Here is a 15644-nt window from a genome sequence, read left to right on the forward strand (position 1 = left end):
CGACTTTTTTTGTGAAAAAATGCGACTAATCGACTTTTTCGAGATTTATAATAATTTATAATTTTATAATAATTAAAGATGACCGAGTGATAAAATCATTAATTTAAATTCTAAGACTTTATAAAAAAAAAATTTAATTATTTTTTATGCAAATAATTGAATTATTGGGAAGAAATTTATAAAACATTAGTAATTGAATTTTGCAGAAGAATGTTGATATTTATAAAGATAATTGAAATTTTGAAGAGAATTAAAAAAAAATTTTTTGAAAATAATTGAATTTCTGTGAAGAATTTTCTTACTTTTGAAGATAATTGAATTTTGCAAAAAATTGTATCAGAACTTTTTAAAATAATTAAATTTCCAGGATGAATTTTATTATTTTATCAAGATAATAAAAATTTCAACGAGGAATTTAAAAAAATTTTTGAAAATAATTGAATTTCTGCGAAGAATTTTATTACTTTTGAAAATAATTGAATTTCTAGGATGAATCTATTATTTATAAAGATAATTGAAAATTTTACAAGAATTTTGATAAAATTCTTTACAAATAATTGAATTTCAGAGAAGAATTTTATTACTTTTGAAAATAATTGAATTCCTGCAAATAATTTTATTAACTTTGGTAGATAATTGAATTTCTGCGTAAAATTTTATTAAACGTTCTGAAAATAATTGAATTATTACAAATATTTTTATTAGTATTTGAAAATAATTGAATTCATAAGAAGAATTTTATTTTAAATTTGTGAAAATAATTGAATTTTTGCGAAGAATTTTATTACTTTTGAAGATAATTGAATTTCTGCGAAGAATTTTATTACTTTTGAAGATAATTGAATTTCTGCGAAGAATTTTATTACTTTTGAAAATAATTAAATTTCTAGGATGAATTTTATTATTTATAAAGATAATTGAAATTTTGACAAGAATTTTATTAAAATTCTTTGCAAATAATTGAATTTCAGAGAAGAATTTTATTATTCACAAAGATAATTGAATATTTGAACAGATTTTTTAAAAAATGTTTAAAAGTAATTGAATTTTGCAGAAGAATTTTGATATTTATAAACATAATTGAAATTTTGAGGAGAATTTTAAAAAAAATTTTGAAAATAATTGAATTTCTGAAAAGAATTTTCTTATTTTTGAAGATAATTGAATTTTGCAAAGAATTTTATCAGAACTTTTGAAAACAATTAAATTTTTATGATGAATTTTATTATTTATAAAAAAATTTTGACGAAAAATTTAGAAAATTTTTTGAATATAATTGAATTGCTGCGAAGAATTTTATTACTTTTAAAAATAAATGAATTTCAGAGAAGAATTTTATTATTTATAAAGATAATTGAAATTTTGACAAGAATTTTATTAAAATTTTTGTTAAATAATTGAATTTCGGAGAAGAATTTTATTATTTATAATAATAATTGACATTTTAAAGAGAATTTTTAAAAAAATGTTAAAAATACCGAATTAAAATTTTGCTATGAATTTTATTAAATTTTATAAAATTTTATTCCTGATTGTTTGATATCCTAAATTTAAATAGATTGCATTTTATCAGAATTTTTATCAAATATGTGAAAATCAAAATTTTTTCTTTTCTAATTTTTCTAAAAAAATTATGTCTTTGAAAATAGTGAAAGTGTTATTCTGAAAATATGAATTTTTAATATTGAATTTTACTATTTTTGAAGGTAATTTTTCCAAATCCCTAATTAATTTCACTAATTTTTTTCTGAAATTCACTTCGTATATAGTAAAATTCATGGATATTTTAAAACAAAAGTAACGTTGTAAAAGAAATTTTGATTAAAAATTTAAAGAAAGTTACAGACTACGGATAAAATAACAAAATGTCAATAACAGATAAAGTTTAACAAAAAAAAAAAGATTTAAAAAAGCTGTAGGTAGTTATGAGAAAAAATTTAAAAAATCTTTAAAATAAATTTTTAGTTACTATAATTCAATAATTTTTGCTTAATTTGAAAATTCTCTTTTTTTTTAACTGAATCCCCTTTTTGAAAAATAAAATCCCCTTTTTTACCTAATATTACATGAAAAAATCAAAGTGACAGAAACAGGAAAGATGAAAAGAAGGGAAATAGAAAATACTTTTTCCTGAAATCTATCGTAAAAATAAAAAAGTGACGCTTTTCGATGATAGAGACCTCATGCTGTAAAAAAGTTATAGGTTATGTTTAGGAAAGATTTTGCTTAATTGAAGATTCATTTTCAATTATATAAAGTCAAAAACCATTTTTATCAACTATTTTTTATACTAAATAATTAATAAAAAATTATTTTCGTGAAGTATCACGTGGGTATTAAATTTTAACTCCCTAGGTCAAAACGACTAAGTTAAAAAAAAGTGGAAAATATTTGCAGACTTTTGTAGTTTTATTCTAAATTAATAACTATTGATATGAAAAAAAAAAATGAAATTTGCTTTTTATGCCACAATTTTTCTAAGGATATCAAATTGAGACAAAAATCAAATCAACACTGTTGCGAAGCAACGTTTCGATTCGCTTTTTGACTCAATTTCGTTATCCTGAGAAAAACTGTGTGTGTTTAATTTCTGCCGAGTTATGTAGGGTCAGATAGACAGAGAATTATTATAAAAGAATTCTATGTCACTTTGATGTAAATTTGTCTTTATCAAATATCCTAATGTACTTGTAGTGCTATTCACGTTTGTTGCATTGTTTACCATACCAACAATGACCCATTAGGTAAATAGCGCCGACTGTACAATTAGAATCAAATTTTCATCAATGAGGCATCTTCACCTGTATATACATTTCTTTCTTAGTAAATAATTTCATTATAGAATTTGGCTTATTTAGAACTTTAATTTTCACTTGCTCTTTATTTGTTTTTTTTCATTATTTACACTTGACGAAATTAACGATTTTTAAAATTTTACACGTATAAAAATACAAACGAAGCATACAAATAAAATTTAAATAAATTAAAAATAGGAATGAAATTAAAATTACATTAAATGAATGTAAATTATAAACATTTGGATAATTTTGATATCCGCAGTTATTAACTGTATGATTAAAAATAAAATATCGATTAATAAATAAAAGTCAGTAGATATCAATAAATATTAATAGCAATAAATATAAATAAATAAATACTACTGCTAAAATAAAATTAAAATATTTGGAATATGGAAAAATATGAAAAAAAGTAGTAACAGATATTTTTAGTCAGACAAGCAAGTCTCGCTTTTCTTATACAATTGTATCAATTAACGAACATGTCTGCATATAAAATTAAATTTATAAATTTTTGGTATCAGTAGCGAAGTTGTGGAGAATTTTCTTTTTTTTTAAATAAAATTGAATAGGGATATAGTTTCCTTTTAGCGGTGAGTACACAGGAAAAAAGAAGTGTTATTTTAACACTAAAAGTAGTGTTAAACAACACGCAACATTTTTAACCGATACTGTGTGATTTTAACACTTCATTGGTGTTAAAATAACCCTAGAGCGTGTTAAATTGACACTAGAGGGTGTTAAATTAATATACATTTTAAATGGGGTTAAAATAACACCAAAATTGCGTTAAAAAAACACCATCTGAAAACTACACGCAACAAATTTAACACATGTTTTTTTCTGTGTAGTGACAGTCGTTTATAGTCAGACAAAAAATTTTCATTTTTGCAAGATTAGTGGCTGTAATGAATAGTTTAAATAGTTTGAATAAATTTGATTTGAAGAGTTCCGGTTCGAGGATTATAATATTATGTACTTTTTTCTAAAATTTATCAACAGTAGTAATAGTGACTTTTAGACAGACATATGATTAAGAAGTTATATCAGTAGCAAAAGTGTGTTAAACTTCTAACGTTTCTATATTATTAGAACTTTATACTCAGTGTAATAAAGTCAGAGAGTTTATAACTTTATGCCAAAGTAGTAAAGGTCACTTAAGGTCAGATAATCATAATCTAGTTTTAAAAAATTCGATTTTAGTAGAAAATGTCAATTTTAACAGCATGTGATTGTTAGGCTCTCAATGGTAATTTTTTCGACCACATTTCTCTTCAAATATTTAATAAATTGAGCTGAAATTTTGTACAAAAGTCTAAAATAAAATAAAGAAGGGCAGTGATGTAAAAAAGTTTAAATATTTTTAAAATTAATTATTACAAATTACTTTAAAATTATCAGTTGTCACGGTCACTTCTAATCAATTTCTCTTCTTCACCGATTTCAAAGCGTTTTATTATAATTTATTTTTTAATTATTAAAACTTTTGCACGTTACTGCCCTTCTTTATTATATTTTAGACTTTCTTACAAAATTTCAGTTCAATTTATTAAATATTTAAAGAGAAATGTGGTCGAAAAAATTACCATTGAATGTCTAACAGTCACATGCTGTTAAGTCGTAAATTATAAATGTATTCAAATTTATGAAGCAACAGGGGAAAAATTTTTTATTCAGACCAATTCTTTATCACAGTTTTTCTAAGGATATCAAATTGATACAAAAGTCGTATCAACCCAATGGGAAATTTACAACTGGCGGAGTACTGCGCCAGCACTGGCAGCACTGGCATAACTCTGGGATGATAACGCTGTCTAACGCTGGCAAAGTACTTCCTGCCAGTGCTGCCAGACAGCGCTGGCGCAGCACTGGACCAGTGCTGGCTGAGAATATTGCCGCAATAAATGCCGTATTGTTGTTAATTAGTCGTAAATTAATAATTATAAATAATTTAACAACAAAATGGTAAATAATATTAACCCTTTAATGGCCAGTGGTACACATACGTACCACCTACTTCAAAAAATCATAACTTTCTTAAAACTTAACGGATCAAATCCGCTAAGGTCTCATTTTGAAGGGGTGAACGAGAGTAATAAATACATATGCTTCTCATTTTCCAAAAAACTACCCTTTCTGAAATACACCCTTTTAAAAAACGCGAAAAATGACAAAAATTGTAAAAAAGGTATAAATTTAAGAAAAAATTTTTTTTTTCGGCTTACGCAGTAACAAATGTTTAAAAATATTGTAATCTTTGTAAAAAAAAATTAATAACAAAAATTTTCCTCGGGGTAAAAAGAAAATTAATGAAAACTACCCCCAAAAAACAAAACAATTTAAAAATCTACCGAATTCGCCTAAAATTTATTACTCGGGGGTATTCGAGGTCGCTGATTACGAATCTGATGTCAGTTTTCAAAAATTCAAAATGGCGGATCCAATATGGCGGCCAATAAATTAAAAATTCATCATATTTGCCGGAAACTTGTTACTCGGGGGTTTTCGGGGTCGCTGATTACGAATATGATGTCAGTTTTCAAAAATTCAAAATGGCGGATCCAATATGGCGGACAATAAATTAAAAATTCATCATATTTGCCGGAAACTTGTTACTCGGGGGTTTCCAATGAATCCTTTCAGTATGGAACGATAAAAGAAAAAAGGAGAAAGGAATAAAAATTGCAAAAGGTAAAATGTCGTAAATTGGTTAAAATTAATATAAATTATCTTTTTCCAGTTTTCAGAATCACAATTGTTCAACATTGATAAAAAAATATATCAAACGATTTACCCAATATACAAAGATAATAACAAATTTCTCCAATTAAACTATAATTGTATCTATGAACAGTTATTAAATAGGGGTGAGTTCTGAGGATGCTGTTTATTATTATTTTCATCTATAACTGTGTAATTCTGAAAAACATTTTATGATTTAAAATCAATTAGAATTAATAATTTTTAAAAATCTAATACAAAACTTTTTATCATGAAAGGGTGGTTATTTGACCTTAGGGTTATTTTTTTAAGGGTAGTTTATATTTACTATCATTACCCAGTCACCATAAAAATATTTTTTCGTATTTTCGAAACGTATAGAATTAATAAAAATGACCTTTTTAATTGTTCAAAACTATTGACAGTATGTAAGAATAATTATTAAATAGGGGTGAGTTCCAAGGGGGGGGGATTAACATTATTATCCATATCTGTGTCACTTAGAAACCTTTTTTTTATAATTTAGATGCATTTAGAATCTATAGATTTTTTTTTAAATATTCACAAAAATTAATATCGTCAAGAGGTGATTATTTGACTTTAAGGGTGATGTTCAAGTGGTTATTTATAATTCTTTTGCATTTTTTAACAACCAGAGAATATTTATAAATAATTATAAAGCTGACAGGAGCTAAAAAATATTTAATTTATTACTTAGATTAATTATCAATTTTTTAGGGTAGTAATATACGTTAGGGGTGGTTTTAAGGGGTGGAACATGTTAAAAAAAATTGTTTTTTCATATTGAATAATAGAATAATCGAATTTAGTAAATATTATACGTTTATAATAACGGCAAAAAACTCGGCCATTAAAGGGTTAATAAAAAGTTATTATTCATAAAATATTTCTCTTTTTAAAGAAATTGTATTAAAGATGGAGACTAACAATGGATATAGTAAATGAAGTAGAAAAAAATTGTTTATAACATTTAAAAATTAAATAATAAACAATTACAGTAAGTGTGCATTAGATTTTCATATTTTAGTACCTAACGATTGGAATCTAGAAATATCGCAAACCTATGAAAATAAACAAAATTGCTGACGAGGGGAATCGAACCTACGACCTACGGACTAACAGACTAACGCTCTAACCACTATGCTAACGACACATGTGTACAGTAAAGTATTAATATCTCAGTATCATTCAGACATACAGCCAGCACTAATTGTCGAGGCTCGGCAAGACTACGCCGAACAATCGTCTGAGTACTAAGCCAGTGGTGAACATCGGCACTACACTGGCATTTCCCATTGGGAAAACGTTGCTTAGCAAAAATTTTAATGTTTTTTGTTTCAATTTGGTATCCTTAGAAAAACTGTGCTTATATTCTTAGAAATTTATAGGTAGTAATAGTAGCAAAAGTAAACAAAAATTTTTAGTAAGGTTATTTCTTGACAATAACAAATTGATTCTAAAGTGTATCAATTTGATACCAAAATGTGGATCAAATAAAAAATCAAGATCAATTTTTTATTTGATCCACATTTTAGTATCAAAACAATACACTTTAGTATCAATTTGATACTTTCAAGAAAATTGTGCACTGATTTCGGTTTATTGTATTAGTAGTAACCATAATTTTTCGTCAGACGGTGCGGTGCTGCTTTTCATTTCTTATTATGTTTAATAATGATCAGTAGTAAAAGACAACTTTAGTCAGACAAAACATTCAATGCTTGATGCTGACAGTAGTAGTAATCAACTTTAGTCAGACATAAAAGAGTATCAATTCTTAAAACGTTACCTATTATTTATTATCATGGTTATTATTAGTATTTTTGATATAATAATAATAATAATTATTATTATTATCATTATTATTATTTTTATTAATTTTATTACTATTTTTATATTTTTTCCTCTGAGATAAAATTGTCAAAATTTTTTCTTTAAGTTCTCTAAATTTGAATTATAGTGAAACCTGTCAGAATGGAACTCGATTTTTTAATTTTTATTACAGTAAACAATACAGTAAATTTTTAATTATAAAACAATTATAAAAAATTGTTTTATAATTTAATTTTGTAATATTTTTACAATATTCTGGAACTAAGTGAAAATAATTCTTGTTTTACATTTTTGAATACAAAATAATTTTAAAAATAGGGTTGCATTCCAACAGGTTCGACTGTATTAAAAATGTTTAATAATTTCAATAAGTGAGTGGAGTTTTGCTTTTGAATTAGTAAATTCTACACGGAAAGAAAAGGTCTGGAAGAGATATCCATAAAAATATTGTTGAGCAGAATATTGTTGTGTTATCCAATTCAATGGAAGAAACAACTTTCAGAATGGAAGCACATTCCATATTCAATGGATGAGGGAGCCATATTATATTGTTGAATCAAATATGGATGTGATATCCATAGGCATGGTTGGGCTTACAATTCATGCTATGGATTTTCACATATGGCTGCCTCATCCATATAAACTTTGGTTGGGAGATCCATAGTTAGTTCAAAATTTCGATACATGTTGCGCGCAATTCATTATCATGGCATCCATTTAAAAATGGTCGTCTCAATTTGTCCGTCGCGTCGGTTTCCTGTCACGTCTATATAATCACGTTGTGAGTTTATTGTGTATAAATAGTGTTATAATTGTTTATTATTTATTATCGTTATTGTCTATTAGTTTTTATGTAAATTCATTTTCATGAAATATGTGTAGAGTATATAAGGAATATTATATGCTTAAATATTGTAGTTGCGTGTATAGTGTAGTGGATAGCGTTAGTGTTTAGTATGCGTTAGGTCTAGGGTTCGTGTCTCCCCCATCGGTTAATAATTTATTTCGTAAATATGCGGTTATTCAATAAGTGGTGTGTATTAATTAACAAAAATGTGTATAAAATATCTCAAGTGACATGGAATTTAATTAATTGAGTGATTCTAATTTTTTTGTTTCCCATTTCCATTACTATGGATCACCCAACCATAGATCTTTTGCTGCTCCAACAATATACAGCCAGCCATAGAATATGGATGCAGCAACCTTAACTATGGATATCCCGTATTTTTCAATATAATATGGCTGTGATATCCATGTATCTGGATGTGTCAACTATTCCTTTTTCTCCGTGTATTAAAACCCGTTGAAGCATTCACTTTTCTAGTCAAGGAATTTAATGGCCAAGTGCACTTTAGGGGGTTTTCAGGGTCGCTGATTAAGAATCTGAAGTCAGATTTTTCATATTTTCAAAATTCAAAATGGCGGATCCAAAATATGGTGGACTTATATTATTTTTTTTAAATTAATCGAATTTACTTGAAACTTTTTACTCAGGGGTTTTTGGGGTCGCTGATAACGAATATGAATTCAGATTTTGAAAATTCAAAATGTCAGATCCAATATGGCGGACTTATTTTTTAAAATTAAATTAATAAACTTGAAACGTGTTACTCGGGGGTTTTTGGGGTCGCTATAATTACAAATATGAAGTCTCCTTAGCGACTTATTGCAATTTGCACTGGCATTCCTATTTAGTTTGGCATTTTCAAAACCTAACTAAGAATTTGCAATCAGGGACACCAATAACTCCACAGTTACCAAGATTCAAAAAAATCAAATAAATTTTGAAGAATTTGTTGTCTAAAATGTATCAGACATTTTATGTTTTCAAAATCTGAATTCATATTCGTAATCAGCAACCCTGAGAAAAACCTAAGTAACTTAATAGTTTCAATTGAATTTGATTAATTTTAAAAAATAAGTCCGCCATATTGGATCCGACATTTTGAATATTTAAAAACTGATCCCAGATTCGTAGTCAGCGACCCCAAAAACTGTCTAGACATGATCCTCAAAGTATGTGCCGCAAAGGATTAATAAATAGTAATTTCTACTAATTTATTAGTAAAATTTACTAATTTTAAAGCAAAAAGTCAGTCACTAATTCAAATTTAGAGAGAGTTTTAGTAAAATGAAGTTGTGAATTTACTATATTAATTTTTTATATATATTATATACAGTATACATTTTATATTAAATAATATATATTGTATTATTAATTTATTACATATATTAATTAAATTATTATAAATATCACCAAATGTTAAATAATAATTAAAATCTCTCTAAATTTGAATTTGTAAACATGTTTATTAATTTGAATTAGTGACTGGTTTCTTACGTTTGAATTAGAAAATTTGACTAATAAATAGTAATTTCTACTAATTTATTTGAAAATTTACTAATTGAAAAGCAAATAGTCAATTACCAATTAAAATTAGTAAACATTTGCTGATTCTTTAAAGAGATAGTAATAATAATATTAAAAAAATGTTACCCAATGAAAATAATAATAATTTTAATGATGATAAAAATAAAATAATATTAAAAATAAGAAGATTAATAGTAATCCTTATAAATATAATAATAGTACGAAATAATAATAAAATAAGAAATCTCTAAACTTGTACCTACGTAATATTTGAACAGGCTCATTAACTTTAAAAAATGCAAATTGTTTTAATGACCATAAATAATAGATTATTTAAAATATTGGTTAATATAAAAATAGAAAAAAGCCGCACTCCAGTCGAGAGACAAATAGAAAAAAAGAGAAAAAGAGAAGAAAGAAAAGAATTAGTCGTTTGATATATAATGAATAAATTAATGAAGATAAAGAAAAAGGTGATAAAGTGGTATTTGTAATTGATATAATGGATATAATGGCATTGTCTTTTGAATAGTTACTTAGGAAACAGAGATAGACAATTTGTAAAGGAATTCGATTTTATGTTATTGAATAATGGATTAGAATATAAAAACGACTCTTATCCTAGACAGTAGGTACTCCGCCATGCATGCGATAATTTCAAACAGTCTGCTCGTTTTCGTGTCAAATGTCAGATTTTCTAGAAGAATTTATTTATTCAAGCATCAGACTATGGTGAATATCTGGGGTAAATGTAGGTTAACGGACGGAAATAGCATAATCGTTCCAATTTGCCGCATCCGATATACAATGATGGCGCCGGGGGTTTTTGCGAGGCGGAGAGAGAGAGAGGGTCTTTCCAGTTTTAGCAACTGCGCAAAACTCAAATGGCAAAATTCAATATATATCTATGTGTATGTATGTACGTGTATATACATTAGTGGAAACTGATTATTGAGAGGTGGGGGAGGGAAATTCGATTAAATCAAGATATTTTGTTCGCGAGAGAACAAAAAAAAGGAGAAAAAAAATTACATACTTTCGGTAAGTTATTTAATGCTCTGTAAATTGAAATCTATGTTTAGTTATTTTTTTCTGTTGATAATATTGGATAATTTCGTGTCTAGACGCTTTCAATATTTGAAATTGGTTTTTACTTTTTAGGGGGAAAAATTTCTTGTTAATTGATTTTCTTTTTCGAAGTTATTGTTGACTTTTCGTTCATTTTGTGTGGATTGTCCATTTTGTTGTCCACAACTGGCCTCAAATTGGACTAATATTGTATTCGTCAGTATTAAGCCGATATTTAGCCAATAGGAAGTCAATATTGAGCCAGTTTCAAGCCAGTATTTCAAATGTAGCAAAAAAAAAGCTTAGCAAATGCGCAAATATTTCCACAATATATTGACATAAGTTTTCTCAACTATATAACAATTATTGTGATAAAAATTCAAATTTAAGATTTTGACAGTTTCGAATAGACTAGGGCCAATATTGACCCCAGTTGAGACAATTTTAGTTAACTGAGTACTAACTACCTAATATTCTGTATTTAAATTCAAGTTTTTGTATTGATTTTTCTTTTCCGGAGTTGAAAAAAAACTTAATAATGATAACATGGCTTCCAAGATTAGCCCAACCTTACGCCAATTTTCGTAATTATGCAATGTCCAAGTTAGATTACTAGGATTAATATTGGCAATTTTTACACATTCACAATCTAGGGGCAATATTTGCAATCATAATTGGTCCAATATTGTCAATAATATTTGTTTTCAACAATTATTTCGAATAAATTTTTTATTTCTTTTTTTTCTAAATAACTTAATTCTTAAAGAACAATTATAAAATTATTACTTGCCAATTATTTAATAAATAATTTCACTTAAATATTAAAAAATTAATTTAATTTTTTAAAAATGAACTTAAAAAGCTTTTAATTTGAAATTTTATAAAATTCCAATTTTGAATACATTTAATTAGAAAGTTTAAAGAACTTAGATTTTTGAAAAATTTTAATAATTCAAATTTTTTTGAAATAAGATAAATTTTTAAATATATTTAATTAATTATTAAAAATAATGGATTTATAGAATTAAGATTTAAGAATTTTAGTTAAAAACACTAAAAAAATTGAATTTTGGAGAATTTACCAATGATTGCAGAAATTCAATTTATTTTCAAAAGTAATAAAATTCTTTCACTGAAATTCAATTATGTTTAAAATTTTTTTTAAATTCTCGTCGAAATTCTAGTTATTTTTATAAATAATAAAATTCTTCTCCGAAATTCAATTATTTTCAAGAATTTTTATAAAATTCTTGGCAAAATTTAAATTATTTTCAAAAATTTTCCTAATTTCAATGATTTTTAATATTTGCTATTTTAATAAAAGTTTTCAAAAGAATTCAATTATTTCAAAAATTTTAATAAAGTTCTACACAAACATTCAATTATTTTCATAAATAATAAAAATTTCACAGGAATTCAATTATTTACAATTTTTTAAATAAATTTCTTCGCAATAATTCAATTATTTTCAAAAATAATAAAACTTTTTACAAGGGTTCAATTAATTTCATAAATAATAAATCTCATCGAAAAATTTCAATAATTTTGATACAATTTTAATCGAATTTCTCGAAAAAAGTAGGTAATTATTCTTGAAAATTTTATTAAAATTCCTCAAAAGAATTCAATTCTTTAAAAGTTTGTTGATAAAATTCTTTATAAGAATTCAATTTTAAGAAAATTTCAATTATTCAATAAATTTTTAATTTTTGTACTTAAATAATTGAATTCTAGTAGAATTATTAGTTAAAATTTTAGATAATAATTGAATATATTAAAAACATTATGGCATAAATTTTCAGAAATACTTGAATTTTGAAAAAGTTTCAAATTAAATTCTCTTAAAATTTAAATTTTTCATACTTTTAACTAACAATTCTGTAGAATTAATGTTTTTGAAGAAGTTTAATTGCATTTTTTTTTCCAAATTGTTTCAAGTATTTATAATATAACATTTAATTAAAGAATTTTCGAATAATTGAAATTTTGTAAAATTCAATTGTAAACAAATAGATTTGAAAATTCTCAAAGATGTTTTTCGAAAATTATAAAAAATAATTGATTTAAAGAAGAATTTTAGTTAAAAATTCTAGAAAGTAATAATTGAATTGAAGTGATGAGAATAATTTAACAATATTCTGATACTATGAAATAACGATTTTATAACTCGGTATAATTATTATAAAATATAATTTTAATATTAGTATAAAACATGAAAAAATGGATCGATTTTTTCATGTTTTATAATATTTTTATAATTTATTAAATTTTAAAAGGTTTGAATTTGAAAATTTTCATAATAAAATAATGATTAAATATTTCTTTTTAAAAATGAAGTTATTGATGTTTTCGAATAATTTAATAATTAAAGAAATTCATAAAGAAATGTAATAGAACATTTTTTGAGTATCTAAACATTTATAAAGTGAACCAGTATATTCTTTGGGGTCAGAGAAAAAGTAAATTTTTTTTTTGAAAATCAGGAAAAATTCAGGGAAAACAAAATTCAATTTTTGTGTTATCCCTGAAAATGTTTTTCCTAGTTTTTGATATCGAAGTGATTTTTAATGTATTTTTGTTCGCTGAACACGATCGAGAGTTGCAAAATTTCTTAGCACGGAAGATTTTTGAAAAAAGTTGAGATAAAAATCCAGAAAATGTGTTTTTTTGTGGGTCTGTTTTTGGGTAATAAAAATAAAATACCCCCACTTTTCTCAAAATTCTCTATTTTTCGAGTTTGTCCATTATTGGGTCTTAAAGTACACTGAAAAAAAAGTGCTGTTGAATCAAATATCTCCATGCTATTGAATTCCCCGTCATTGATTCAATGACACATTTATTAATCGAAAAGTATATTGCTTAAAATGAAAAAATGAAACTGTTTAAATTAAAAGTACGGTACTGTAGAATTAATGATATTGTGCAAATTGTTTCTATAGTTCATCTATATATAGCAACAGAATAATTTATTGCTTCTTTGACATTATTCATTTGAAGCATCTAATAGGTAAATTTGAAGAAAATGCGTGTAAATTTAAATCAAATGAAAAATTGTTTGCTCCAAAGAAGGGCGCTCTGAAAACGAAAGCATATGCTTTCGTTTCAATGAGTGGTGCTATTGCGGACTGCCTATAGCATATGCTATAAAAATAAGAACACTATGTTTTGAGACATTGACAGGTACTAAATTTATTGAAATACTTACCCACATATATTTATATGTTTATTAAACCTGTCGTTTTTGAGATTCCAATATAAAAAAGTATTATTTAAATTCTTTTAATTAATTAATGACTAGTTAAATATAAATTCCCTATATAAATTCCCTTATATACGCGAAAAATCTCGAGCACGGTATTTAACCACAAAGTAAGTGCCCAACGTTGAGAAGCGGATGTATTACATTGCAGCGCGGCGGTTCTCGTCTATCACGGAAGTTAAGCGTCGTTGGTCGCGGTTACTAAATGGATGGGTGACCGCTTGGGAATAGCCGTATTTTTCTGACTAAAAAAGATAAGTGTGTTTGAATGTGTATGTGTGTGTGTGTGTTTAGCCGTTGGGAAAAATGAAAATAATAATAAAGATGTATATGTTAGTGTGAAAAATTGAAAAAAAGATGTGTATAAAAAGTGTTGTGTTAAAGGTGTGAGAATTAATTATAGTATATAAAAAACATGTGAACAAAAATTCCCTTTTTTCAATTTATCGTTGGTATATATTTAACCACATAAAAGAATTGAATTAACAGTATGGTGTTATTCAATCGATAGCAACAACTAAAAAAATTAAGAGTACAAATTTTTGAATCATAAAAATGATGCTTTTAAATTTAAAAGTTATAGTCATTGACTCAAAAGCATATACTGTTAAATTAAAAAATTTTGTTTATTCATTCAAAAGGATTCACCTTCGAATTAACATAGTATGCTGTCAATTTGAGAAATATGCTTTTGTTTCAAAGAAAGTGATACTATCGAATCATTAGAATCGGTGCTTTCAAAACAACAGCATATACGTTAGGCAGCCCGTTATGACACTATTCAATGAATCAAACCCATCCCGAGTCGAAATTTAGACCCTACTTAGCCTCTGAAAATGTAGGGCTTATTCAGGTTTAGCAGTCGTAAAGTAGGGTCTAATTCTAATACAATTAGACCCTCCTTTGACTCCCAAAATAGGCTGAAATTTGCCAATCTTCCATTTGGAGAAGCAAAGGAGGGTCTACTTCTAAGAAACCTATACCGTACTTTTAAACCTCGTAGACCCTACTTTCATACTCCTAGACCCTACAATTAGAAAAAGAAAAATTTGAAGATTTGCTCAGATTCGAATGAAGCACTTGGGATGAGTAAAAGTGGAATTTTATGTGTTTTATAGCGTCTATATACACGAAGTGTATATAGACGCTATAAAACACATCAGTATTTATGAATTTCGAGTACTTTTTGCATTTGCAGTGTTTCAAGTAATGCATTAAAAAATAATTCTAAATTTTCTTTTAGAATGTAGGGTCTAGGAGTATGAAAGTAGGGTCTACGAGGTTTAAAAGTACGGTATAGGTTTCTTAGAAGTAGACCCTCCTTTGCTTCTCCAAATGGAAGATTGGCAAATTTCCGCCTATTTTGGGAGTCAAAGTAGGGTCTAATCGTATTAGAATTAGACCCTACTTTACTACTCCTAACACTCAATAGACCCTGAAAATTCAGGGTGAAAGTAGGGCTTAAATTTCGACTCGGGATATGTCATTGATTCAACAGCATTTTTTTCTCCGTGTACAAGTTTTAAATTTTTATTTAAAACCTTATGGAAAAGAAAAAGACCTTAGAAAA

The 15644-nt window shown here is 25.8% G+C and overlaps 1 protein-coding gene across 1 annotated transcript in view; it reads left to right on the forward strand.

Annotated features, from left to right (window-relative positions):
- LOC122507287 (inhibitory POU protein) overlaps positions 1-15644 on the forward strand; it is a 120447-nt gene that overhangs the window by 84679 nt on the left and 20124 nt on the right. The window lies entirely within an intron of this gene.

This window comes from Leptopilina heterotoma, unplaced genomic scaffold (assembly GCF_015476425.1).
Source record: "Leptopilina heterotoma isolate Lh14 unplaced genomic scaffold, ASM1547642v1 Lhet_46, whole genome shotgun sequence".
NCBI classification, from domain to species: Eukaryota; Metazoa; Arthropoda; class Insecta; order Hymenoptera; family Figitidae; genus Leptopilina; species Leptopilina heterotoma.